The sequence below is a fragment of the Phascolarctos cinereus genome, unplaced genomic scaffold, assembly GCF_003287225.1.
Source record: "Phascolarctos cinereus isolate Bilbo 61053 unplaced genomic scaffold, phaCin_HiC Scaffold_3;HRSCAF=262, whole genome shotgun sequence".
Taxonomy (NCBI): domain Eukaryota; kingdom Metazoa; phylum Chordata; class Mammalia; order Diprotodontia; family Phascolarctidae; genus Phascolarctos; species Phascolarctos cinereus.
In genome coordinates, this window is record NW_027555736.1 from 6889591 (window position 1) to 6915094 (window position 25504).

Here is a 25504-nt window from a genome sequence, read left to right on the forward strand (position 1 = left end):
TGTGACTTCACTATATGAGCAGTTACTCCTGTCCAGTTATTGTATTTATTGACATTTCTGTCAGTAAGACAGCTAGCATTTATTAACCACCTACTACGTGCCAGGCACTGTGGAAGAGCTAGGGATACAAATAAAGGCAAAAAAAAAAACTAGTCCCAAAAGCTTGTCCTCACTCTCAAGGAGTTCACAGTCCAATCTGGGAGACAAGGTGCAAATCAACAAGGACATAGAAGATAAATAGGGGTAAGTTGGGGGTGGCCTCAGAAAGAAGGATCTAGCATTAAGGAGGGCTGGGAAAGGCTTCTTCTGGAGGGAGGAGAGACTTTAGCTGAGACTTGAAGGAAGCCAAGAAAGTCAGGAGGTAGAGATGAGGAAGGAGCAGGAGATGGGGTCTTGTCTATGTCAAAGACATATGTCTATGTCGTATGCTGAGAGCTGGATGGGAGAGCTTGGAGGGCTTCTACTTAAGCCTTATATTACAACTGAGGAAACTGAGTTTGAAAGAAGTCCAGGGATTTGCCCAGAGTCACACACTTTCCAGGGCAGTGTTGGAAGATGGACTGTCCTGACTCTAATGGTGGGAGAATGTTGGACCCACTCTTTTATGCTGCCTTCAGGATTCCAGCCTGTTTCCTGTTTCCAAACTCAGAGATCTTTCCAATATACATTTGGATCTGCATATGCTAAACTACTGGGAGGGCTACAAAAAAAAGGGGAAAGTTTTAAAAACTGCACAATTGAAAATTGGCCTGGGTTGAGGGAGAAAAGGAGAACACTTTTTTGGGGGGAACCTATTTCTAAAGCTCTGATAAATAATTCACCTGCCTCAATATCCTGGCCTTTTTTTTCTAGATTCTGTCAGCCCGCAAGGACACCCCACGTTTCCATCCCAGACCCACATGCAAAGTTTGCCAAGTGGGCGCAATCATCTTTTATGCAAACCCAATGGGACTAACTTTCATCAGCTACTTAATTGCAAACAGGGCATGTCCAGAAACCAGCCCATCTATCTACTGTCTTCCTTTCCACAGGACCCACAGCCCACCAGCCAACGAGGGAAGACAGTGAAGCTTTCTCCTAAGCTTCATGAGACAATTCACGCTTATGGATTTCTGTTCCTCTCTAATTTTTCCCTTAACTTTTGGGAACCTGATTTTCCTAGGGATTTAAGGTCCCTCCCAGATGGTAAAAATCAGAATCAATCTTCTTTTCTGTTGGTGAAATCACTACCACATTCATCTTTGCTTTTTCTCCCCTGCTATCTCATTTCCCATGGCCTCTTAACTGCCTGTGGTTTGGGGAATGTGTTTACTAATTCCCTTTGCCCACAAAGGTAAATGCCATTGACCCACAAGAAACTTTACAAGTTCCAGCCTCCTGAGTTAGCTGGAGTCCTTCCCAGGGACTCAAAGTTTCTGACATTTTAAGTAAAGTGCTGCAGGATTTGGGGGGGGGGGGCTTCTTTTCTTTTCTTTTTTTAGTTTCTTTTTGTTGCTAATTATTTTTTCTTTTTCGCTCATTGTTCTCGCTAACATACTTTTTTGTTCTTTTCCCATTGTTTTCTTGTTAGTTGTGTTGTTAATTGTGTTTTCACTGATTGTTTTCTTCTTAATTTCCTTTAATTCCATTTTTTGAGTTTTGTTTGTCTTGCTATTTTTTTAGTTTGTTTTTCTTATTTCCTGTTTGTTTTTTCTCTTTCTAGTTAATGTTTTATTGAGTTTTTCCCATTATAATGGCTTTTCCTTTGCCTTTTCTCTTGTTAATATTCACATTTTATTATTTTCTTCTGATTCCTCTTCTTTGTGTTAGTATGAATATTTCTGCTAATTCTATTTTCTTTTCTGTTGTTTTCTTCTTAATTCCTATATCCTTTGTTGTTCTTTTTGTTCATATTCTTTTCCTACTTTTGTTTGTTTCTTTGATATAATTGAATATAATTTGCCTTTTTTGTTTTAAAAAATGTACTTTTCTTGGTTTTTATTGTTTTTCTCTTGAATTTCTTGTTAATTGTTTTTTTTTTTTGTTTCCTATGGATTTGTTGTTGTTGTTAAGCTCCATCCAGCAGGTCACACCCAGGTAGGAGAAGCTTCAAATTGAACTGTGTCATTCAAAGAGCAGCCATGCTAAAGCTGGAGAGTCTCCTTGTCTCTTCACCCACAGCAGTGCATAAAGACCATTTATTGGTGCATGAAGGGCCTGCAATCTGCTCTCTGAGAAAGAAAGATGATACCTTCACTCAGGGTACAGAATGAGTCAAATATTTCTTGAAGACAGACAATGACTGAATTTGTTTTGCTTGACTGTGAATATTGTTGCAGGAAACGTGTTTTTCTTCCTTCCTTCCCTACCCCCTCCAAAATAGATTTTTGTTCATTTACAAAGTGAAATTTTAATTAAAAGAGGCAACATTAAACAGCCACAAAATTCAAGTTAAACACAACGGACGGCGCAATGGTGCTCTCTTAAGGTCAGCAAAGCATCAAGAGCTCTAGATCTGGAGTCAGAAGGGAGCTAGGTTCCAGTCCTAGCTGTACCACTTCCTCTCTCTGTGACCACAGACAGGAATCTGCTTACCCTGTCTGAGCCCCAGTTTCCTCTGTAAAATGGGGAGTATAATATCTGTACAACAGCCATAGCAAGGTTATTACAAGGAAAGTACTTTGTAAACCTCTAAGAATGATAAAATTGTGAGCAATAGAGTTATCTCTAGTCCTTCTGGATTTTTTTTCCCTTGACATCTGTAAAACCTTGTTTTATGCCCTGAAATTTCTTTGGAATGACCAAATGCAGTGACTCTTCTCTGTCTTTATGTTCTTTGCCTTTATCTTGGCCAGTTTTGTAGAGCTCCATATTTTTCTCCTTTCTTTACTTTCTTCAGTCTTTTTTCTGAGCAACTTGTTTTACTGTGTGTAACTTAGATATATGAGCAGTCACTCCTATCACATTACAGCTGTTCCATTTTATTTATGGCGTTTTTATACATCAGGTTCCGTAAACCCTCAAAAATTACGGTTTTTATGCCAAATACCCTCATCCTTCTGATTCAGTCAGTGTGAGCCTCACAGTGACTAGTTCTGTGATTTGACATCCCTGGAGCTAATTATTGGGTCTTCAATTCTCTCCAGCCATTATTTGCTCTTGATTTCAGAAAAGGGGTTTGGAGAGAAGGGGGTGTTAGAAGGCTCTGTAATAATTGTCTTTGAACTGTTGCTCCTTTTTTTTTTCTGCACAGTATATTCTGTGCAAACCTCAGCTATCACCTGATACCTAAAAGTATTTGGAACAGCTTACTAACGACAACTGCCAGAAGGGCTGGACCAAAGCAAAACCATGAAGTTCACCTTCATGTCTCTGCTGCTCACTTCCCATCACCCCCCTCTTCCCTGTCACTTTATGATGCCCCAGTTCTTCGTGATTCCCAATATTACCATACTTATATAATGCCAGAACTTGTCTAGTTTGGGTGAGCATTCCATACACTGATTTTGTTATCATGGTGGCCATCTTCCAGTGTGGAAACTCCTTCTACCAATATGGATTGTTAACTCATCCACAACTCATTATCTTAATTGCTTGGAATACTGAGACAGTAAATGAGTTACCATGATCATTCAGCCAGTAGTATGCATATCACCTCTTCTTTACTCTATCAATTAAGCAATCACCTAACCAATTTAGCAATTGCAAGCCTTTAGTTATCATCATGCACCAGATATTCTGCTAGGCCCTGGGGGTACAAGTACAAAAAATGGAACAAACCCTACGTTTTAATGGAAAGGGCAAAAAAATACATGTAAAACACACCAATATCTATTTATAGCTATATGTATGTGATACATATGGGTACATGCATATGTAACATGTATAATTACAAATATATGCAAACTCTCTTAATGGGAAGGTAGTAGCATAGGGGGAGTCCTTGGACTGTATGTTAAAGGAAGAAGAGGACTTTTTGAGACAAAGATAAGGAAGGAGTGTATTCCAGGCACTACTCTTTCTGCTGAGTAGGCATTTAATGTCATAAACCTCTTCTCCCTCCCAGTCATTAAACTGTGCCTCTCAGACACCCATTTACCTAGGACCTTGCTAGGCATCTAGTTAGCTAACCTGATTAAGGCAAGCTACAGTGTGAAAGGATGATTTTGGCTTAACATGCCCTACTGAGCTCAAAATGCTGCTGCTGACATGCTCTTTCCCACCTGAACCTTGAACTCTGCATCAGACCTAAGACTATACCTCCCTACCCTACAGCACCAGGATTCATGTCCCAATCCCATGGAGAAGTGAATCCATTTTTCTTTGCAGCTTCTATCCTAGGGTCCAACCCAGCTGGTTAGTGATGGAGTGAGTAGAAGTTGGCCCACAGGATTAGTGGCTAGTCCTGAATAGATAAGAATCAGAGAGATAAGAATCAAATAATCTGAGAGTTGGAAGAGACCTCAGTGACCATCTAATCCAATGATCCCAGAAAATAAATTACCACTATAACACACCTGATGAGTATTTATCCTGTCATTAGTTGATGATACATCAATAGGTGATTAATAAGTGAGGTTTTTCAAGAAAAGGATAAATGTTGGAGAAGATGTGGGAAAATTGGAACACTAATGCACGTTGGTGGAGTTGTGAAATGATCCAAGCATTTTGGAGAGCAATTTGGAACTATGCCCAAAGGGCTATAAAAATGTGTATGCCCTCTGACCCAGCCCAAAGAGATATTACAAATGGGAAAAGGACCCACACGTACAAAAAAAATCCATAGCAGCTCTTTTTGTCGTGGCAAAGAATTGGAAATTGAAAGGATGCCCATTGGGGAGTGGCTGAGCAAGTTGTGGTATATGAATGTAATGGAATACTATTGTGCTATAGGAAATGATGAATAGGCTGACTTCAGAAACACCTGGAAAGTCTTGTATGGTCTGATGCTGAGTGAAGTGAGCAGAACCAAGAGAACATTATACACAATAACAGCTACATTATGCAGTGACTAATATTGAGAAACTTAACCGTTCCCAGAAATACAAGGATCTAAGACATCTCCAAGGGCCTTGTGGTAGAAAATGCTCTCCACATCCAAAGAAAGAACTATGGAATTTGAATGCAGATTGAAGCATGCTATTTGCTACTTTTTTCTCTTCTGTTGAGTTTTGTTTCCTCTTTCTGGTGGTTCCTCCTATTGGTTCTAGTTCTTACTTACCACATCACTAATGTGAAAATATGTTTAATAGGAATGTATATGTATAACGTCTATCAGATTGTGCGCCATCTTGGGGAGGGTGATGGGGAGGAAGGGGGAGAAAAATTTAAAACTCAGAAGAATATGGAAGTGATTGCCAATAAATCAAAATAAATTAATAAGAAAAATAAGTGGATTTTTGTTGCATTAATGACTTGAGTAATTCCAGTATTTACCAGTATTATAGTTCATGGTAGATACATCCAGAAACCCACTTGTTCTGGTACAGACCTAGTTCTTACCAGTCATGTTCAGGATTGGAATGCATCAAAATACTTATAGACCATAAAATGCAGTAAAAGTCTTAAAAAATCTCAAATGTTTAAATTTAGATTTATGTTCTGATGGATCAGCTCTATGGGCTGTCTGTGCAATTGCAGGTTACAGCTTGCATACAAAGCATTCTTCATTCACTTGTTTTTTCCTGTGTGGATAATTATGTAGAACCTTTTTAATGATTATGGATCTCATTGAGAAGAGACTTGTTGCAGTCAACACTGTTTTAAAAGCAAACAAAGCCATTCACAGGGAATCACTTATCCTTTTGGATCCTCAACTGGAGGCCCTCCATGACATTAGCAAATATCTTTTGCAAACATGTAACCTGAAGGCAACTTGTTGGAGAAGAGCTTTGAAGACTGGATTTTGTTCTGCCGAATCAAATGCTTTCTATAGACAATAAACAAAACAAAACAAACAAACAATAAACAGGGACATTGTGTATTCTCAGAACCTTTTGTTCAATAAGCATAATCTAATTTCTGAATGATTCATCATTTCCTTCTTAGATTTTCGTCAAGGAGCCATTCTATATGTGCATAAATTATTTTTGTAAAGATTTTGTAGAGAAGAGAAGGCATGTGGTTCCTTAGTCATTAACATCCTCATCTTTAAAAAATAATAAAGTTTGTTTTTTCAACCATTTAGTATTTTTCCCTTTCCAAAATATCCTGAAAATAAGTCCATCAGTATCCAACTATATCATCTCCAACATGGATTTTCCCACTTGGCTAACTCTTCTTTCCATTTTTATTTACAATAATAATCAATTTAACCTCACAAAATAAACCAGTTTTCATTAAAATCATGCCAAAATCTAATTTTAATCCCTCAATAATTTGTAATCCATTACATCCATATCTTGCACAATTGTACCTAAAAAATTCTAATTGAAAAATCATCAAATACAAACTATATTAAAAAAAATGTTTTGAAAGCATTATGGCTTTTGTCCAGCCATGTGAAAGTAGGATTTAGATATTTCTTGGTTCCCTGTGTGAAAGAAGAAGTGTAAAAAAATAATACAAGACAAACTGATGCATAAATTTTCCAGTTTCATGTATGATTCATGTCAAAACCCCATTTCATTCCCATTATAATTTTCAACCCATTAAATCCGTATTTTGCCTGGAATATGTGGGAACAGTAGTTGTATATCAGTTGCTCAGTTCACTATAATTAATTTACGGGCGGAAATTTATCTTCCCATGATGGCCAGGTATAAGTAGATGAGTCAGCTTAAACTTTATAATCCAAAAACCAATTCCCTAATTAATAAATTCAAAGGACCACTGAGTTCCCAATTCAAATATATCATCATTTCCTCCCTGTTACCCCTTCACAAGAGATGCATCTAGGAAGTTTTATTGACCTTATCCAGAGCTATGGGGGGAAAGCTTAGCCATGGTATATTATATTAATTTTAAAAGAATACAGCAGGAGATAGGAATACAGAAGTAGTGTGGGCTACGTGGTCTTTGGGGATGCTACATGGAATTTAACACACTTTAATAGGAGGAAGAGATGACCAACAGAAAGCCACAAGACAGCAGAATCAGCAGAGAGCTTTCCAAAATATCTAGCAAATAGGGAAACAGGACCTTGAGTGTACATACTAGCTCCACAAGACTGGAGCCAAGATAATGGAAGAGCCAGAAAACAGGGCTTGGCCATATGTGCACAAGGCTATGTGAAGGGCAGTAAGAACCAACAAAAATGAGCCATCAGGTGCTAAGCATTGATTGCCATTTCAGGAGGGACCTGGAAGGAGCAACTAATGCCTTCTAGTTCATAGTACTGGTAGATTGATTTAATACACTAAAAGTGCTCTATGAAAAGGCAAAGCTGGACTCAGGCGATGAAATACAGCAATCTTGTTTCCCATAGATTTTAGCTAGGATTGTTGAAGCTTAGTCAAGTCCTTTAAAGTTTCTAATCTCATTTATTTCTCTGGGCCACTGGTGATCACAGCAGAAGGGGAGGGTCCAGGAACAACAAGTGAGTTTTCATGAGTCTTCACTACACATTATACTCCACTACTCTGTAGTAGATGGCATTTATAACTTACTGAGGTGAAGAAGCCATTTATCCTGATATCAAACATCTAGTTAAGACCCTTTCTATGACCAGCTAGGCTAGTGCTATGATGACATACAGCCTCTAACTGGACCCTCACACCAAATCTTTCTAGTTTAATAGGGCCTTCCAGAGACTCTGTTCCCCTGGAATAGCTCTTAAGAATCCCACAATTGCCCCCTCACGCTGGCGAATCCATGACCGCCCTCACCCTTCCCCTCATACCCTACCATGAGAAGGCATTGTCCTGGAAGGCAAACATTTTTTACTCAATGAACCATTTTTAATTCAGCTATGATATCTTATCATATAGGTAATGTGACCAACTGCAACTCTTTGTTGAAGACCTTAAGCAAAGACAGAAATGTTTGTAAGAAATAGTGCATATCTCTAGAGACATGAGGACACTTTACTAGCTGGTAGCACTGCTGAACTTTGTAAAATACAAGGAGCTTATCCTGAATGTGGGAATGATGAGGATGATGATGATGATGATGATGATGGTGATGGTGATGATGGTGATGATGATGATGGTGGTGATGATGATGATGATGATGATGATGGTGGTGGTTGTGGTGGTGGTGGTGGTAATGATGATAATGATAGCAGCTACCATTTATATAGCAGTTTAAAGTTTTCAAAGGACTTTACAAATTTCTCATTTATTCCTCAGAAAAACCTTGGGAGGTAGGTTCTATTATTAACTTCATTTTCTAGGTGAGAAAACTGAAGATGAGAGAAGGTAACTTGTTCAAGGTCACAGAGCGAGTGTCTAGGGTAGCATTCAAACACAGGTATTCCTGAATCTAAGCCCTATGCCTTATCCACTTGGCCACCTAATTAGGAATGAGAACATGAACATCAATGATGTCACACAGACACAGGACCTACAGGATTACAGTGTATGATAATTCACAAGGCTATCAGGGCCAACCTTCTCGAAACCCCCTCAATCCATTGAGACATCAAAAGGCCCTGAGGCATTGATCTCACAGCTAGGGACATGGAGCTAGGACCCACTTAATGAACTGTCATCCCCGAAGGTGCTAAGGTAGAGATCTAAAAGTAGGAAAAAAAGAATGAAAATAATACCTCAGAAGCCGGATGCAGGTATGAAACCACAAAGTTTCATGTAAGCCAGCTTTTATACTGCTCTGGCCAGTGGCATTGAGTGACCCAGGTCCTACAGGTGTGGCTCCCTGTGGAAAACTAGATTGGCTTGAACTGGGGAGCTAGGAGCATTTGTGTTCCACATTGATCAATGTTATCCATTGTGGGGATGTAGCCATGCTGTGTTGCTGCAGAAAAGTCAAACCAAGATCACGGAAGGTCTATGGTGCTTTCATTCTGGTGCTAAGGCAAGCCAGGTGTTTTCACTGGAGCTGAGAGAAACTGATGCTTCTCATCTTGCCATAGGCTGAGGCTGGAACCTGCTTTCTAAAATACAATAGCCTCTGGCCAGCCCAAAAGAGGCATCAGAGTAGGGCCTTAGAGGAAAACAAAAATATATGGTGCCATTATTAAAACAACTTTATTAAGAAATTAAATTAAATTAAAAAAAACACTAAGCATTGATTGTGCACTGCCCTAATTCTTGGAGATACAAAGGCAAGAAATCCCATCAGCAACTGAACTTCCTGGGAGGATAAAACATGGAACTGTGTAAGTAGATAAAAGGGTTACTTGAAGAACATGAAAATACTAACACCTGGGCAGATTAAGGAGAACTCCTCAGAGAAAACAACACTTGACCTGAACTTTGAAGGAAGATAGGAATTCTGAGAGCAGGAGGTGGAGAGGGAAAGCATTCCAGCCATGGGGGCAGGAGACAGCTAGTGTAAATCCATGGAAGTGGGAAATTGAACTTCGAGTTTGGGTAATGGTTAGCAATCCAGCCTGGCTGACCCATAAAATATGTGAAGGGAACAGATTTGAATTGGCTAAATCTTCTATTCATTATAGTGCTTGTGTGGAATAAAAAGTAGGAAGGCAGAAAGGAATGGAAGTGGAAAGGTTTCTACAGTTTCCTATGCTTCTGCTTGTATTGGAGATGGTCCCTGCTGCCATATGGGGCCTATCACTATGTAATAATTCTAAATAATTTGCCACCCAAAAAATCTCTTAGGACAAAAAAGAGTAGAGAACAAGTTTATGGTGCATTGGAGAGAGTTTTGGACCAGGAGGCATGAGCCCTGGGCTCTAATTTTCATTAAAAAAAAAAAAAAACTTTTGTTGGGCACAAAATAACTGGGTGACCTTAAGGTGGTTATTTCTTTTCTTCTTACCTGTAATGCAAGATAGAGGGTGGAGGATGAAATGATTCCTAAGGCTTTTCTATCTCTGACACTTTCCTGGAGTCATTTGTTTGAGGAAAAAATGGGGTATTCCCCCATGAAGAGCAGAATGAGGCAGATGCATTTACTAAGATAATTGTATAGAAGCATAAGGACTCCTGAGGCAATGGTTTCTGTCTATGATCATCCTCTGGTGCAGGGGTTACCCTTAAGAGGTGGAGCAGGGGTTCTGCCATTCAGGCTTGTCACACAATGAAGTGTTGGCATCTATAGAAACAGAGTTTGGTAGCATGGGAGGACCAGGGTTGGGCAGTTCTGCCTGGACAGAAAAGGGTCTCAGTTGTAATACTAAAGATCCTGAAAGGCTGACAGCATAAAAAAATTGTTTACACTGAGAATGATTCTCAGGAAGAGAGGGAAGTCCCCAGGATGTCAAATGGATGATGATTCATATGTGGTCATTAAAAACATTACTTATAATTTGGGTCATTGGCCCATAGGTAATGGGGCACATTGGGCCTTATAATTTTAATGGTGAAAAAAAAAATCACTGGGAATCTGGACATAAAGTTGATCTTTAATGTGGTTTAAAGTTCCATGAATGTGATGGGGAGAAGTAAACTGAAGATTCATGATGTAGTTTCCTTGAGCCTAATAACCCACAAGAAGAATGATTGGGGTAGTCAAGGCAGAAGCAAGATGGGCTGGGATGTTTGGGCTGGGGGAGTTGAGGGGAGGATGGGGCTGGAGGTTGATGAAGAGGAAGAAGTCCATATATGCTGCCATTTTGTCCTCCCCTTTTCCACCTTCTTTTTTTTATTAATATATTTTGATTTATCAACAATCACTTCCATATACTTTTGAGTTGAAAATTTTTCTCCCCCTTCCTCCCCACCACCCTCCCAAGAGGCGCACAATCTGATATAGGCTTTACATTTACATACCCATTAAACATATTTTCACGTTAGTGAAGTTGTAAGTAAAAATTAAAACCAATAGGAGGAACCATCAGAAAGATGAAACAAAACTCAACAGAAGGTAAAAATAAGTGAGAGCGATTCGACTTCCATAGTTCTTTCTTTGGATGTGGACAGCATTTTCCATCCGAGGCCTCTGGAGATGTCTTAGATCCTTGTAATGCTGAGAAGGGTTCAGTTTAACAATCTTAGTCATTGCATAATGGCTGTTATTGTGTACAAAGTCCTCTTGGTTCTGCTCACTTCACTCAGCATCAGACCATATAAGTCTTTCCAGGTTTTTCTGAAGTCACCCTGTTCATCATTTCTTATAGCACAATAGTATTTCATTACGTTCATATACCACAACTTGCCCAGCCATTCCCCAATTGATGGGCATCCTCTCAATTTCCAATTCTTTGCCACGACAAAAAGAGCTGCTATGAATATTGTTGTACATGTGGGTCCTTTTCCCATTTGTTTGATCTCTTTGGGATATAGCCCTAGAAGTGCTATTGCTGGATCAAAGGGTATGCACATTTTTGTAGCCCTTTGGGCATAGTTCCAAATTGTTCTCCAAAATGGTTGGATCATTTCACAACTCCACCAACAATGTATTAGTGTTCCAATTTTCCCACATCTTCTCCAACATTTATCATTTTCCTGTTTTGTCATGTTGGCCAATCTGATAGGTGTGATGTGGTACCTCAGAGTTGTTTTGATTTGCATTTCTCTAATCAATAATTTAGAGCATTTTTTCATATGACTATAGATGGCTTTAATTTCTTCATCTGAGAACTGTCTGTTCATATCCTTTGACCATTTATCAATTGGGGAATGGCTTGTGTTCTTATAAATTTGTCTTAATTCTCTATATATTTTAGAAATGAGGCCTTTATCGGAGAGACTGGTTGTAAAAATTCTTTCCCAATTTTCTACCTTCCTTCTAATCTTAGTTGCATTGGCTTTCTTTGTGCAAAAACTTTTCAATTTAATGTAATCAAAATTATCCATTTTGCTTTTCATAATGTTCTCTATCTCCTGTTTGGTCATGAATTCTTCTGTTCTCCATAGATCTGATAGGTAAACTATTCCTTGTTCTCCCAGTTTACTTATGGTATCAGCCTTTATATCTAAGTCATGAACCCATTTTGACTTTATTTTGGTATATGGTGTGAGATTTGGGTCTATGCCTATTTTCTGCCATACTCTTTTCCAGTTTTCCCAGCAGTTTTTTTCAAAGAGTGGGTTCTTATCCTAGAAGCTGGGGTCTTTGGGTTTATCAAATAATAGATTACTATAGTCATTGACTACTGTGTCTTGCATATTTAACCTATTCCACTGATCCACCTCCCTATTTCTTAGCCAGTACCAAGCAGTTTTGATGATTGCTGCTTTATAATACAATTTAAGATCTGGAATTGCTAGCATTTCTTTTCATTAGTTCCTTTGATATTCTGGACCTTTTGTTTTTCCAAATGAATCTTGTTATTATTTTTTCTAACTCTATAAAATAATTTTGGTAGTTTGATTGGTATGGCACTGAATAAGTAAATTAGCTTAGGTAGGATTGTCATTTTTATTATATTAGCTCGGCCTACCCATGAGCAACTGATGTTTTTCCAATTATTTAGATCTGATTTTATTTGTGTGAAAAGTGTTTTGTAATTGTGTTCATAGAGTTCCTGGGTTTGTTTCGGAGGTAGACTCCTAAATATTTTATAATGTCTACAGTAAGTTTAAATGGGATTTCTCTTTCTATCTCTTGCTGTTGGGCTTTGTTGGTAATATATAGAAATGCTGATGATTTATGTGGGTTTATTTTATAGCCTGCAACTTTGCTAAAGTTGTTTATTATTTCAAGTAGTTTTTTACTTGATTCTCTAGGATTCTCTAAGTATATCATCATGTCATCTGCAAAGAGTGATAGCTTTGTTTCTTCTTTGCCTATTCTAATGCCTTCAATTTCTTTTTCTTCTCTTATTGCTAAAGCTAAGGTTTCCAGTACAATATTGAATAACAGTGGTGATAATGGACATCCTTGTTTCACCCCCGATCTTATTGGAAATGCTTCTAGCCTGTCCCCATTACATATAATGCTTGCTGAAGGTTTTAGATAATGCTATTTATTATTTTAAGGAAGACTCCATTTATACCTATGCTTTCTAGTGTTTTTAATAGGAATGGGTGTTGTATTTTATCAAAAGCTTTTTCTGCATCTATTGAGATGATCATGTGGTTTCTGTTGGTTTTGTGTTGATATGCTCAATGATGCTGATAGTTTTCCTAATATTGAACCAACCCTGCATTCCTGGTATAAATCCTACCTGGTCATAGTGTATTATTCTTGTGATAAGTTGCTGCAATCTATTGCTAGTATTTTGTTTAAAATTTTTGCATCTATATTCATTAGAGAAATTGGTCTATAATTTTCTTTCTCTATTTTGACTCTTCCTGGTTTAGGTATCAACACCATATTTGTATCATAAAAAGAATTTGGTAAGACTCCTTCTTCACCTATTTTCCCAAATAGTCTATATAGTATTGGAATTAATTGTTCTTTAAATGTTTGATAGAATTCGCATGTAAATCCATCTGGCCCTGGAGATTTTTTCCTAGGGAGTTCATCAATGGCTTGTTCAATTTCTTTTTCTGAGATGGGGTTATTTAAGTATTTTACTTCCTCTTCGGTTAATCTGGGCAATTTATATTTTTATAAATATGTATCCATTTCACTAAGATTGTCAAATTTGTTGGCATATAGTTGGGCAAAATAATTCCTAATTATTGTTTTAATTTCCTCTTCCTTGGTGGTAGCTTCACCCTTTTCATTCTTGATACTAGTAATTTGGTTTTCTTCTTTCTTTTTTTTAATTAAATTAACCAAAGGCTTATCTATTTTATTGGTTTTTTCATAAAACCAGCTCTTAGTTTTATTTATTAGTTCAATAGTTTTCTTAATTTCAATTTTATTAATTTTTTCTTTGGTTTTCAATATTTCTAATTTGCTGTTTAGTTGAGGATGTTTAATTTGTTCTTTTTCTAGTTTTTTTAGTTGTGTCCCCAATTCATTAATCTCCTTTTTTTCTATTTTATTTATGTAAGCATTTAGAGATATAAAACTTCCCCTAAGAACTGCTTTTGCTGCATTCCATAGGTTTTGGTATGTTGTCTCATTATTGTCATTCTCTTGAATGAAATTATTGATTGTTTCTATGATTTGTTGTTTGACCCAATCATTTTTTAGGATTAGATTATTTAGTTTCCAATTATTTTTTAGTCTATCTTTCCATGGCCCTTTATTACATATAATTTTTATTGCATCATGATCTGAAAAGGATGCATTTAATATTTCTGCCTTTCTTCATTGGATTGTGAGGTTTTTATGCCCTAGTACATGGTCAATTTTTGTGTATGTGCCATGTACTGCTGAGAAAAAAGTATATTCCTCTCTATTACCATTCAGTTTTCTCCAGAGGTCTATCATACCTAACTTTTCTAATGTTCTCTTCACCTCCTTAACATCTTTCTTGTTTATTTTGTGGTTAGACTTATCTAGTGCTGAGAGGGGGAGGTTCAGGTCCCCCACTAGTATAGTTTTGCTGTCTGTCTATTCCTGTAACTCTCTGAACTTCTCCTGTAAGGATTTGGATGCTATACCATTTGGTGCATATGTCTCTTTTGATTAGATCTATTTTTGCTTTTGCTTTGTCTGAGATCAGGATTGCTACCCCTGCTTTTTTTACTTCAGCTGACGCATAATATATTCTGCTCCAGCCTTTTACCTTTACCCTGTATGTGTCACTCTTTTTCAAATGTGTTTCCTGTAAACAACATATTGTAGGATTATGGTTTTTAATCCATTCTGCAATCCATTTCTGTTTTATGGGAGAGTTCATCCCATTCACATTCACAGTTATGATTACTATCTGTGTCTTTTTCTCCATCCTTTTTCCCCCATTTATGCTTTTCTTTCTCCTTTTTCCTTTCCCCCTTCACTAGTGTTTTGCTTTTGACCACCACCTCCTTCAGTCCCCCCTCCTTTTTATTATCCCTTTCCCTTTTCTTCCCCTTTAGTCTTACTACTGCTTCCCTCCCTTCTTTCCCCCTTCCTTTTCTTTCCCTTTTCCCTCCTACTGCCTATAGGGCAAGTTAGATTTCTATACCTAACTGATTATATTATGCCCTTCTTGAGCCAAATCTGATGAGAGTAAGGTTCAAACAATGCTCCCCTCCCTTCTTTCCCTCTGCTGTAATAGGATTTTGTGTCTTTTCCTGTAATGTAATTTACCCTTGTCTGCCTCCTCCTTTCTCAGTACATTTTCTAAGATCAGATTGATCCACTTATTTGGATCCATTTAACCCACTTGATTAGATTTTTTTTTATCATTACATCAAAGTCAACTAATATCCACCCTCTTTATGTATACTCCTTTAACAAGGTGTAATAACAATACAGTTCTCAAGGGTTGCAAGTCTCATATTCCCTTGTAGGGGTTTAAACAGCCCCCCCCTTATTAACAACATATTGTATCTTCTGTCCCATTTACCTTTTTAAGTCCTTCTTGAGTCCTGTACTTGAAGATCAAATTTTTTGTTGAGCTCTGGTCTTTTTATCAGGAAAGTTTGGAAGTCTCCTATTTCATTGAATATCCACCTCCTCCCTTGAAAAATGATGCTCATTTTTGCTGGGTAATTGATCCTTGGCTGCATTCCAAGCTCCTTTGCCTTAGGAATATCATGTTCCATGCCCTGCGTCTTTTAATGTAGAAGCTGCAAGGTCCTGTGTAATCCTGACTGTGGTTCCATGATATTTAAATTGTTTCTTTCTGGCTGCTTGCAGCACCTTCTCTTTCATCTGGTAATTTTGGAATTTTGCTATTATATTCTTGGCGTTGTCAATTTGGGATCTCTTTCAGGTGGTGATCGGTGGATTCTTTCTATGGTTATTTTCCCTTCTGGTTCTAGGACTTCTGGGCAGTTTTCCTTTATGATTTCCTGAAAGATACTGTCCAGGCTCTTTTTTTCATCATGATTTTCAGGTAGTCCAATAATTTTTAAATTGTCTCTCCTGAGTCGATTTTCCAGGTCGTTGTTTTACTGATGAGGTATTTTACATTTTCATCTTTTTTCATTTTTTTGTTTCTGTTTGACTGATTCTTGCTCTCTCATAGAGACATTAGTTTCCATTTGTCCAATTCTAGTTTTTAACAGATTGTTTTCTTCTGTTAGTTTTTGTACTTCCTTCTTCAATGGGCCAATTGTGCTTTTTAGGGACTTGTTTTCTTCAGTGTATTTTTTTTTCCAATTGGCCAATTGTATTTTTGAAGGACTCTTCTACCTCTCTCATTTGACTATTAAAATCCTTCTTGAGCTCTTCTAAGAAGGCTTTTTGGGCTTCAGACCAGTTCATATTCCCTTTTGTTGTTGCAGATGTGGGTTTGTTGACAATGTTGTCCTCTTCAGAATTTCTGTCTTGATCTTCACTCTTCTCATAATATGAATCTATGGTATGTTTCTTTTTACTCATGGTGTTTCTTTATTCCCTGGCCTTTAAAGAGATTGAGCTCTCCTGCTGGGGAACAGAGGGTACTGACCCAAGCTTCTTGTGTTGGGAGCCTAGGTCTTGGTCACTGGCTTTGTGTTCTGGGGTATACTATGCTGGGAATTGGAGGCTGTAGGTTTCTGGCAGCTTACCTCGTGTTGGGCTGGAATCAGCAAGGCTGGAACTTTCAGGCAATTCTAGGTTGCCTGCTTTTCCTTTCCTTTAGCTTTCTTCAGCTCCTTTTAGATGGGTGCTGCAGGGTGTTTATCTGCCTGGGGCCCCCTGCAGTGTTGTCTCCCTCCTTTCTGCTAATGCACTGGGAGATTCCTTTGTGGTGGAGTGCCGAGGCTCCTGGTGGTTTTCTGAACTGGTTTCCACCGGTTCCCCTCACCCTCACTGAGGCACTGGGAGGTCCAGGTGTTGGTGTTTGCCTGCTCTACCACCTGGGCTTCAGGATTTCTTCACAGTTGGAGGTTTCAAGGCTCCTATAGCTCACCTGGTGTTGGGTTGGAATCAGCAAGGCTGGGGTTTTAGGAAGCCTTTAGGTTGTTTTCTTCACCTCCTTTCAGATGAATGCCACAGGGTACTTGTTCACCTGGGGCCCCTTGTAGTTCTGCCTCCCTTATTTTTGCTGAGGCACTGGGAGACCCATTTGCTGGGCTGCTGCACCGTTGGTCCTCGTCTTTCTTCTAGTTCAGGTGTTTCAGGGTTTTTTTTTTTTCTGTGGTGATATTTTCTGGGTTTTCAGAGGTTGATAGGGGAGAGTGAGGGCAACTACCTTTTCACTCCACCACCTTGGCTCCCGGAGCCCCTTTCCACCTTCTGAAAAAGCTGTAGCTTATCTTCTGAAATATAGGAAAGCTAGATAGAGCCAGAGACTCCAGGAGCCAAAGGAGGAAAAGTGTTCAGACAGTATGCTAACTGGGGTTGGACAACTGGATTTTGCCCTAGGGCACAAATCTTCATTTGGGGTAAACTTAGCCCTTGCCCAGTGCTTACTGGTCCTTCATGGTCTTGAAGTAGACCTTTCATCACAAAAGTCTGTCCCTCTCCTTTCATCTCGCTACCTCCCAGCCTGCCTCCTTCCTTCCTCTGACTCTTCCTGCTGCAGTGGAGGTGACGGCTGTCCTCTACACTCCAACTCTATTTCTTTAAATACTCATGCGCAGGCGTGCACATGCACGCACACACACACACACAAACACACTTTTCTCAGACTTCAGAATTCATCCTCACAGCACTGTGTTCAAGCTACAGAAGATTTTCAGGAAATTAGCCACAGCACTGATAAAATGGAATACCTTCAAGGCCTGCAGGAAATATACCTATCTCTTCAGCACGATTGCTGTGCTTATTTTTGTCTAGGTCTTGGAACAGAGGTGAATGGTTAAACAGGCCTCTGCTGGCTGAGCTGAAGGTGACTTGGCCTAGAAGAACTGTACAGGTAGTCTTGCCCATTATAGACCCAGGGGAAAAGATTCTCATCAAGTGTGGGCCCTAGATCTAGTCTGGACCACTCTCCCAGTACCATGGAGGTCTCTCAAATCAGTCAGAAAATCCTTTCTTGAGAAACACTTGTCAAGCATTCATATTGTCAGATTAATCTTTCTCAGGAAAATAATGTGTTCTGGACAAAATCATACATGAATCTAGGAATATGTATTTTCCACTATCTTTAAATTCCAGTGGAATGGCTATGGTCAATGGACTTTTTTAGGAGTTATTCATATAATCTCAGTGACCATATCACTTTGACCACTATAGATTTGTCTGAAACAACCCAGAAGTGAAGTGCAAAGTTGGTGAACATGGCACCAAGGAGGGCCTAACCTACTCCAGACTGTCCAATTCCATTGCAACTAGGTGGTACAGTGAATACAGCAGGCCGGAAAGCTGGATGATCTGAATTCAAATCCAGCCTCAGGCACTTAATAGATGTGTGACATTGGGGAAGTCACTTAATCTCTGTCTGCCTCAGTTCCCTGAACTGTAAAATGGAGTTAGCCATGCCTACTTCATTAGGTTATAGTGAGGATTAAATGAGATTTTGTAAAGCACCTATCACAGTTTGGGGAACATAGTAGGTGCTTAATAAGTGCTTGTATCCTTTTCATTCCCTTCCCCATGGGCACATGCCTCCAGTCAATCATTTGAATATTTCTAAATATCTGCATTTTTGGTATAATTACATAAATTCTTCAAGTCAATGAGTACTTTTTTAAATGCCTGCTAGGTGTCAGGCAATGTTTTGGGGATTACAGGTTCAAAGACAAAAATCAAAGAGTCCCTTCCCTCAAGAAGTTTACATTTTACTGCAGGAGGAAAACATGTTTCTTAATGAGAAAGACAAAATTTCAAAGGAATTTGGAGGATTCTAACAATTAGGGGAATCAGAAAAGGCACTTGAGCTGAGCCTTGGAAGGAGCTAAAGATTCTGAGATGCATGAACTGAGGAGGGGCGGAGTCACTCCAGCTGTGGAACTTAGAGTTGGGAGATAGAACACTGTGTATGGAGAACAGCAAGTTGAGTGGTTTGGTGATAACTGAACATTATGAGAGGGACTGATGTGAAATTAGTCTGGAAAGGTAGGCTGGGGACAGACTGGAAAGGGCATTACAAGGAAAAACAGAGTTTGGACTTTCTCACATCAGTGAGGAAGCACTAAGGTTTCTTAAATAATAGGGTGATGCAGTCAGCCATGCACTCTAGGAAAGCGATATGGCTACTGGGTGGAGGATAGATTGGGGAGGGGAGAGATTGAAGGAAGGGAAGCTTCTGAGGGGGGTATTGCAACAGTTTGAGTAAAAGGAGATAGGGGTCTGAATAAATGAATGAATTAAAAAGCATTTAAGTGCTTGCAATGTACAAAGTACCGTGTTTAACACTTTGAAGACAAAGAGAAAAGAGGAGATGGTCTCTGCTCTCCAGGACCTCACATTCTATTCCAGAAGACATAACACAGAGAAGATTCCAGCTTTAGGGAAGTTGGAAAGGTCCCATGATCCTTAATGTGCAGGCAGCAAAGCACACAGTAATGTATTTTTAATGTCATTTCCAATGATAAAACCATAGACACCTGTGAGGTTGAACCACTTCAGAGTGCCAAGGAATTCATTGTCCAGGACTCCATTTTCTGGGTACTCATCTGCTGAAGGGTTAGGGGTCTCAAGCCCCTAGAGAAGCAGTTACCATATTGGTGGGTTAGAAGCAAGGCTAGTGGCACTGCTGTCCCCGGGGTTTGGTTTACTAGACTCTTGGAGTCAGTCGATCAGTAGTTGGTGTTGGTTCTGGTGAGGAAGGTAGACCCCTTTGCCAAAGGATTTGCTCCCCTCAGTGACAGCAGTGGGAGGTAGGCTAGAAGTAGCTCTAGTGGTCAGGGGGTCACTGATGGATTCATGGACCTGAGATGTCTCCACTGGGGTCTGAAGGGAAGTGGTGGTCAAGGATGTAGCAGGGGTTTGCCTTGCCCAGTATACGTTGCTTCCCATCTCTCTACATTTAGCTAGGATGGTCACAGTGTGAGTAGAGTGGATGGCTATGAGAAATGTGGCACTAGATCCAGTTGGACTTGACAACTCAGACATGGGCATGAGAGGAGAGCAGGTGAAGAGTTCATGATGACGCTAATGTTGCAAACCTGCATGACAAGAAGGGATATTATGCCCCTACAGGACTAGGGAACTTGGGAGGAAAGATAGGTTCAGGGGCAAAGATAATGAGATCTTCTGGGGCCACGTTAGGCCCCTGATGGATCTGAAAAATCCAAGTGCTGATATGGAAGTTAGACATATGGGATTGGAGCTCAGAAGAAAGATTGAGACTGGCTGTATGGATTTGGGAGTCATTGACATTGAGCCAAAGCAGGAAATGTATTCAAACAGAGTTTTAATGAGGGCAGGGTGTTTAGATTCTCTGGTAATGTAGATAAAGCTCCTTACCATTTAAATTCTGTAGTAATGGAGATGGGCAGCGGGATGGTGCAGTGGACCTGGAGTCAGGGAGACCTGAGATCAAATCCAGCCTCAGACACTTAGCTGTGTGACCCTGGACAAGTCGTTTGACCCTGTTTGTCTCAGTATGTCATCTGTAAAATGAGCTGGAGAAGGGAATGTCAAGCCACCCCAGTATCTTGGGATCACGAAGAGCTAGATGTGACTAAAAAGAATGAACAAAAAGTAATGCAGATAACTGAACTCACGGAAGCTGATGAGGTTGGCAAGAAAGTAGATATAGAAAGAGAAGAGAAGAGGGTGTACTAACACGCAAGAGGTAGGAGACAGCCATGCTCTAGCAAAGGAGATGGAGAAGAAGCCAGAGATGTACAAGGAAACACATGGGTAGTAACATTCTTAGTATCTGGACTTTAATGCCATGTCCATTGAGTTTTGACTGTGTGTGTGTTTGTCTGACCTGGCCAGTAGCATCAAGCAGGGGGTGACAAATGTAAGAAGGATTTCTAAAAGAAAAGACTGTGTCCTGTAAAAGCTAGAAATCATTTTTAGAACCTTGAAAGTGATATAGAGTAAACAACCCTTAATGTGTCCCCAAGAAAGAGCCTGCTGTATTCAAACACAAGATTTTCCAATTCATCATGATATTCAGTCGATTGATTCAATCAAAACTTTATCATTTATGATTTCAACAGCAGATGGAACCCCACTCCTGCCATTTGATGCTGGCTAATCAAGTCTTAATTTGGTTCCTTTGAACTAGTTACCAAAGCGTCCTTCAGAAGAGTCAGCTCCAGTCTGTTCCTCTTTGGGCTCTTAGACCATTATCGGTGTTCTGAACTCTGCCATTTTTTCTCAAACACAATGAAACTTTCTTTGATTCCAATCCCAGAAAACAGTTTCCAACAACAAGCCAATTAGTGATGAAGGACACTACTCAGAACGTATCATTTGTATTCTCTTTCAAAGAGCTATGTATGCAATTTGGACTTGGGGGTAGTAGAGGCAGGGGCTGCTTGGTCAGTCCTGTTCCATTTTCCCAGGCAAGGTCATTCATATAGTTTGCAGTATTGACCCTTTATTAGCTCATCCTCTTGTAGAAGATCATCTGGCTGTGAGAATCTTTGGAAAGTGATTTAATTCTTTGAGGTCACTAAAGTACTAGTTGATAATTTATTATAATTTATTTGTTGTAATTCATTCTCAGAGAGATATGACTGGCATTATTGAAAGTAGTATTTTGAAATCATTCAGTAAAGGATTATTCTTATAAAAAAATAAAGAAAACAATAGAGAATACTTCATATAAAACTACTGCTCAAAATCTACTAATCTCTCTGTTTTTGTCTCTCTGTGTCTCTGTCTCTGTCTCTCTGTCTGTCCCTTTCTCTTTCTTTCTGTCTCTCACACACTATGAAGCTTGTTTTCCCTAAATGACTGATATAACTTCAGTGTTAAGTATAGATAGTATTCTTTTTAAGTTATGACTCCATGAGAGAGGCAATGTGACTGAGTGGATAATGAGCCTGCCTCTGAATCAGGAAGACTTGAGTTCAAATCCTGACCCTCATCTATACTAGATGTATCGCTGCCCCCATGCAACTCTCTAAGACAACCACTGTGGCCTATATCCTAACCTTCATTGGTGGGTAAGTTTTTCACACTGGGATTTTAAAAAGAGTACAATTTCATGCAAATGACATTTGAATAATACCAAAGCTCATTCAAGCTCCCCACACCCACACTTGCTTCTCACATCTATTTCTTCTTTGTATCCTTCCAGGTGTTATGATTGCCTTCCAAAGGCAGCCCTCCAGAGCACACACAAGTTCTGTGGGTGCGCCAGTTAGGGAGGCAGCTGTGATTAGGAAGTAAGCAGTTAGGAAGCCCTGGGTTTGAATCCCCTCTCAGACACTTAGTACCTCTGGGAGCCTGGAAAATCACTTCACTTCTCTGTACTCATTACCTCAGCTGTAAAATAATGGGCTTGGTCTTCTCATCTCTCTAAGGCCTGATCCAGCTGTAATTCCATGCTGCTATGAATGATATGATGATCATTATCAAAACTTTGACCTCCATCTTGGTCCCATGCTATACCTTGGGGTTGTTTAGCTTCGAGAATAGAAAAATCAGGGAGAACAGGATAGCTGTCTTCAAGTAAAGGACTGCTTCCCAGTCTGGGCCCAAGGGCAGAAGTCAGATCAATAAATAGTACATACACCTGCACACATAGGCAAGCATATATATGCAGAGACATAAAAAGCCACGCAGGACAAGCACCTATACAAACATCCTTCCTCACAAGTCATCTACTCCCAATTCACGTTCATGTCGATTTCTTCACTTACTTGGGCATTCATCCATATTGCTCTTGAACAGAAACCAAAACAAAATCCTCAAAAAGTCCCTTTTGTCTAAATGTTTGCTTGTCTCAGTATAAAGAGCTCTTGTTCCCATTATTGGACACTAGGTGGAGAATGCTTTGGCCAGGGGCCCACTGCACATTAAGGGTAGTGATCCAGCCAAATCCAACGCTAGATGGTAGAGAATTAGAAGATGAACCTGAAGTCATTGAAAGACAAGTTCCATGAAACAAGAACTGGTTCTGCAGTCAGAGAACATGCGTTCAAATCCTACTCGTTAACTCTTTCTATCTCAGTAAAATTGATCATGTCATATCATTCCTCTGAGTCTCAGTTTCCTTATCTATAAAGTAAACATGATGATGCAAATACTATCTCCCTGTCACCCAGAGTTGCATTGAAGTCTGATGAGTTAACATGTGTAATGTACTTTGTAAATATTCACGCACCATATAAATGTCAGTTGTTTTACTACCCAGGTTTCACTTCTGTTATTCAATTTACTTTCATAGCAATGGTCCAGAAGAGGCCAAAGGTCCTGACATAATATACCTGCAAAGTGGAGTTATAATGAGTCCAGTTTGAATTTTAAGAAGAGGGACTAGATCTGTGATTTTTCGAAGTTCTAAATGAGGAAACTCCCTCTACCAAGAGACCTTCCTTGCAATGGCTAGTCTTAGAGGATGGCCAGGAGGACTGAAAAACCAAGGGATTGCCCCAAGGTTGCAATGCCAGTATGTACCAGAGGAAAGATTTGAACCCAGGTCTTCCTAGCTCTGAGCTGGCTCTTGGAACACTACATTCTGCTGCTTTTTCTAGGCTTATACCTAGAGCTGGAAACGACCTTCGAGGTCCAACATTCACATTACATATATAAGGAAACTGAGGCTGCAGAAGGGGAATGAAGTAGCTTGCTCAAGATCAAGTATCTTGCAAGTGTCAGAAGTGACATTGGAACCCACGTTCTCTGCCTCCCACCTCCTCATTTGACATATGAAGGAGCTGTGGCCTGGATTTGAGTAGCATACTCAGTTGCACAGGTAACAAGTGACAAAGCTGAGATTTGAGCCCAGAGCCATTTCTCTTTCTAGGGCCTCAGAACATTTTCTAATTAGCTGATGGACAGAGGACTAACCCCCTCATTCCCCATCAGTTGGATGGACAAATAGTTACCATTTTTCCTTTATATGAGAACCAGTACAGAATACAGACCGGCACTAGGTTTTAAATTATGATGATGTTAACTAGACAAATAACTGGCTCATTCCTGATTCACAGAGCATTTTTAGGACATTTATTAAGAAAAAGGGCAAAGTTTACTTTATAATCTGCAATAAAGCAGAACCCAGCCACCCAGTCCCTGGCATGTTGGCTGGCCCCACATTAGCTCAGGCAGCCAGAGGCAGCAGATTATTCCTGCTCAGCAAGTGATGTGAGAAGTGAAATGGAGGTCCTCTCCAGCATAGGGGGGCCTCAGTCTTAATAACAGCAGATGCTCTGAGCAGTGGTATTTTGAAAAGAGCCCTGTGTGGGCTTGCTTATTAAATGACAGGACATTTGACTTCAGCTCCCATCAAACCACTTAAAAACCAGAGAGCTCCTAAATGGCTGATAAGAGGTCAGGAAACCAAGCTCACGTCATTCCAAGATGAACAGCACCTCCTCTGCCTTTTCCAAAGGCAAGACCATGTACATACTCCAGCTCTTATTCCCCCGCACACAAACACGAACACAAACATGCGGCTGCCCCCTCACCAGTGTGAAAAACAGACTTAATAAAGTCACTTTAATAAAGAAATCTTATTTTCCTGTTTGGTTTGGTGTCCGTACTTCAGCATTATTAAAAATGAGTTGATATACATACCTAGGCACACCAGAGCTGCGTTGTCCCCAGTGGAAATCCCCCTGAGCCCAACATGACCCAAACACACAGACATGTCCTGCTCAATCCAGAACCTTGAAAAGAAAGATGGGTGCCCCATAGGCAGAAACTGCATCCTGTAAGGCATTCCCTCCCCCAAATCCCAGGGAGGTCCCAAACCACCACCTGAGCTGACATCGACAACTCCTACCCTTTCTTAAGAACTGCAAGCCTCTCCCAGACCCATTCATTAGGGCAGTGATGCTCCAAGCTTGTTTATTTCCCTCTCTTGCTGGCTGTCCAGACTTGAAGCATTAGGGAAATCTTTGCAATAGATGCAATTGACTCTCTGTCATAGCCCTACACATAGACCCAGGGGAAGAGTTCAAAACCAGTTGTACTTTGCTGGCTACATGACAAGACCAGTCCCTAGCTATGGCCTTTTGACCTGCTGGGTATCCCTGATGTAGCTGCATGCTCTAAACTGTATTTGGTTAGTGTCATATGAAGAAGGATTCAAACCTTTTCAGGAGTCAAGAAGGTCCATGTCCATGTTCTCAAGATCAAATTGATGATGAAAACTAGAAGTGCAATTTGGGAAAAAACAAAAACTCTGAGAGACTTACACCTAAATTATCTGGATATTTTGGGCAGCAAAGTCTAATCTGAAAAGCATTTATTAGCCACCCATTATGTGTGAGGTGCTGTGTTAAGCTCTGTGGACAAAGAAAAAATGGATTGGGGCCACTAATAATAACCCCAATAATAACTAATAACCCACCCTTAAATAATTAAACATTTTTGCTCATTTCCCATTTTGTGGTCTAAACTTGAGACTTCTACCAGCTGCTCTTCCCCTTGTTATTGGACTTGGAGGAGAATTAGGCAGAATCAATTAATTAATCAATCAAAAAATATCTGTATGTTTTCCTCCCTGTTC